The sequence below is a fragment of the Ixodes scapularis genome, unplaced genomic scaffold (assembly GCF_016920785.2).
Source record: "Ixodes scapularis isolate PalLabHiFi unplaced genomic scaffold, ASM1692078v2 PGA_scaffold5__190_contigs__length_132052651, whole genome shotgun sequence".
NCBI classification, from domain to species: Eukaryota; Metazoa; Arthropoda; class Arachnida; order Ixodida; family Ixodidae; genus Ixodes; species Ixodes scapularis.
This window is the reverse complement of record NW_024609880.1, coordinates 4,412,930-4,417,046: the sequence shown is the minus strand read 5'-3', so window position 1 is coordinate 4,417,046 and position 4,117 is coordinate 4,412,930. Positions and strand designations below refer to the sequence as shown.

At 40.9% G+C, this 4,117-nt stretch overlaps 1 pseudogene; it reads right to left on the bottom strand.

The window, feature by feature from the left end:
* Window positions 1-842: 842 nt before the first annotated feature.
* Window positions 843-1,313, bottom strand: LOC115319629 (annotated as a pseudogene).
* Between the last annotated feature and the right edge of the window lie 2,804 nt (window positions 1,314-4,117).

The window sequence follows — 4,117 nt, the reverse complement described above, 5'->3', positions numbered from 1 at the left end:
AAATATTTTTTTTTTCCATTGCTAGTGCCACAGTAGGGATGTGGGTGGGAGCGCAAGCATCTGTACTAAGACATAAAATACGATGAAGAGCAACGTCAACGTTGTCCGGAGTGAGGGCTTATTCCTGCACTAGTAAAAAATCTTATTTTTTATGGGAAATTGATTCGTCCAATTCAAGAGCCTTTAAACGAACCTATAAGAACAATATAGTAATATTAGTAAAGTTATTGGGGGGGGGGGGGAGAACTTCTGATCAGTTTCTTATGTTTTATATTTTCTTTCAAGGTTCCTATGTGTTCTTATAAAATCTTATCTAATCATACGGGCTTATTTGACCAAGAAAGTTCTTGTACAAATAAGGTTTTTCTGGGTTGGTTCCGCACTAATTATTTTTCACGAGTATACTGTTCACACATTACATTAGTCATAAATGAGTGGCTTCTGAAGAAGAACGTTATACTCGTTCTTTTTCAAGGTGTAAATTTGTTTAGATGTTGTTTTGTGCGTAAAATATTTTATTTGCATCATTTAGGTTGTCCAACCCAATAAGGTGCACCTTCTTAAATATAGTTTTTTATTTATTTATTCATTTACCCTAAGGGCCCTTTCGGGCATTACATAGGGGGGAATTCATACAAAAAGAACACGTTGACAGTAGTGATACACAGGAAACAGGAAACAAAAAGAAGCAAAGAAAACGAAGCCGCGGCACACAAAAAAGCAGTACATATAATCACAAAGTTCAATTGCTGCACTTTAATGGTAGCATTATACAAATACAAAAAGGAAACCAACGACACACTGCAGAACTATGGCTTATCTGGGACGAGGGGCGACCATGATTATGTTTTTTGTGAACTGAATCGAATCAGAAGATTTAAAAAAGCCTGATAATCCTGTGTCACTGCGATATCATAAGGTAAGGCATTCCATTAAAAAACGGCAAGGTTAAAAGGAGAGTATTTGTATAGGTTAGTGCGCGCAAACATTGGGGTTACTTTGTTGGGGCGGTCTAGCCGTGGGAAGATACGGTTAGCTGGAACAGTGTGTGTTTGACGGAAAGGTGTAGAAGAGTGATATATTTTATGAAATAAAGAAAAGCGGGCTATTCGCCTTCTGTTCTCGAGAGATGCTAAATTTAAAGACTCTTTTATACTTGTTATACTACAGGTTTTTGAATAACTGCGTGTTATAAACCGGGATGCTTTATTTTGGAGAGACTCTATTTCATTAACTAGATAGGCTTGGTGGGGATTCCAAATAACTGACGCATATTCTACTTTACTTCTTACAAGGGATGTATATGCCATTAGTTTTGTTTTTGTGGCAGATAAAAACAAGTTTCACCTCAGGAATCCCAGATTTTGATTAGCCTTTCGTAATATTGTCTCAATATGTAATTTCCAAGACAACTCTGCAATGAGGTGAACACCTAAGTACTTAAATGATTGCACCTTTTCTATATCTACACCATTAATTTGATAAGTATGCTCAGGATTGTTGGTTTTTGTAGTTAACGTCATATGTTTTGTTTTATTCGTATTTATCTGCATTTTCAATCAACACACCATAGTGAAGTTTTGTCTAGATCTGCCTGAAGTAAGGCGCTATCAGAGGGGGAAGATATAGTCCGGCAGATGACGCAGTCTTCTGCAAAAAGTCGGGTCGTGGCCTGAATGTGTACGCGAATATCATTAATGTATAGTAAGAAAAGGAGTGGCCCAAGTACTGATTTTTGCGGTACACCATATTTTACGGCTATTGGGGAAGGGATTAATTTATCGATAACGACACACTGACGTCTATTTGAAAGTCTGCGATCCATTTAATGACACCTGTTTCTATATTAGCATCTGTCAGTTTTTTTTATTAACCTTGTATGCGAAACGCGATCGAAGGCTTTGGAAAAGTCAATAAAAATTGCGTCAGTTCCGGGGGAGGAGTGAATACTTTTATGAAGGTAATAATTAACTCGAAAAGTTGAAGTTCACAGGAACGTCCCTGTTGAAAGCCATCCTGGTTTGAAAAAAGAAGGTTGTTTGTCACGAGGTACTTCATAGTCTGAAAATAAATTATGTGTTCCAGTAAATTACATGATACGCAAGTAAGAGAGATGGGTCTGTAATTTGTGAAGGAGTTGCGATTACCGGATTTGTAAATAGAGATGACATGGGCTAGTTTCCAATCGTGGGGTAGCGCTCCAGTTAAACTGATCCCATTTGATATTTTATTGGTCGTATTTGGTTTTATTTGCTTCGTTTCTTTTTCTCGCAATTTTTATGTATGATTTAGGTTACTTAGAAAATGATTTTTTTTCTTCGAAGCTGCTGCCTTTGTGACAGGATCTCAGACCTTGAGGAATTTCAGAAGGCGTATTTTTTCTCACAAAGGCCCCAACAGCCCTTTGTAGTGAAATTCTTTCAGCGCAAATGCAAAATTATATTAGCCATGAAACGCAGAATAATGCAAGGTAGCGGCCTCCTATTTGCTTGATTCCAATAACTGGAACACATGCGCAAAAAGCAAACTACGTCTCATAAGCCAGAAAGTGTAAAACTTTATTCACTATATTTAAAAATAAAAACAGAAATAATACATACGAATTTATTTACTGCACTTCAATCGAAACTGTACTCTCCTTAGAACATAATCCCATCTTCTGTACCAGATATTTCCAGTTTTTGTCGAGATTGCCAATAATGAAGAGACACTATTACTTCGAGTTTTGATTTTTGGGAGATTTTAGTTTGTTTTTCGCACATAGATTAGACCCTTAAATGAAAAACCGTATCTTTATAACAAGCTAAAGCGTCTAAAGTTTTTGCAGTTTCCTCATTTTTCGTGGTTCGGGCAACCCAGCGGGCACGAACAGAGACAGTAAATATCAGTGCGTCCTATTTTAACCGGACGACGCGGAAACCTCCTCCACCTACTTGGACGCCCCGTGGTGCCGAACGCGCGCGGCATGTGACGAATACCTTAAGTTGTCGGTCCCGGTCAGCTCCTGCATTACGACTGGTCAGAGCCACTGATGGCTTGTTTTAGTCGAAACGCAAAATGTAAGTGGCGCGAACAATATCAGTTATTCATGACTGTAGTCTCTCTTCAGTACTTTATATCAGGAAAGAAACAAATGCAGTTTAGAAAGTGCGGAAACACGAAACAATGCGCGATGACCCGTCGACATACCCGCCACTATTAAGCGGTGGAAGAGGTGGCACAGGCCGATGCAGGCGCCCTCGCGGATCCTAGCAGACGACGCGCGACGCTGGCGGCACATTTTTCAGGAAGCGAAAGTACGAATTTGTCTCGCGTGGTCTCGCGTCACTGGAAACCCAACCGGAACTTTCGCAGAACTTGGGCGTCGTCGAGCTAGAGTCGAAAGGCTTCGCCGGCGCGCTCCGTACGACTCCCAGCTCCGCACTTCTATCGAGGATTCGGAGCTCCAACTCCGACAGACCCGGTAAATTCATGCCGGTGAGCGCGGTCGAAGGCTGAAGCAAGCCACGAGCAGTTGACGCGCATCCGGCTACAGGGGAAGCGACCATCAATGTAAGCCGCAGCAGATTGGCTAGTTGCTTCGCTTCTACCATTGGCCACCCAAGCCAGGACAAGGGACGCCACGACGAAGGTTATTTTTACGTGTTTTGGTCATTTTAATTTCTCTATAACATTTTAAAAAAAAAGCAAATTTCGAGCAAAGAAATTATTCACTAAGTAGTTACGTTCAGTGCGCGAGGAAAAGGAAAAGCTGGGGAGGTGGAAGCAGGCGGAATGGTGGAGAGAGGAGAATGTTTCCTCTTCCCCAGCCTTCCTTTCTCTCGCCCTGAGCTCTTAACCCGTCACCAAGCATTGATAACAGAAAACCCGACTGAGACAGAAAGTGTGTCAATTTAGGTGGCGGTGACGACAGGCAAATTTATAGCGCTCGTAAGGTCACGTTATGTAATACTCATTCAATATAGTCGTCCCGTTAAGCGGTTGTGTAACGCCGATGGTGACAGGAAAGTGCTGCGTTGGTCATTAGCAAAAATATCATACACTCTTAAAAAGCTAGTAGTATTTACTAGGTAAGAGCTAGTAACCGCTTGTTAGATATGCTACTAGGTACCTAGTA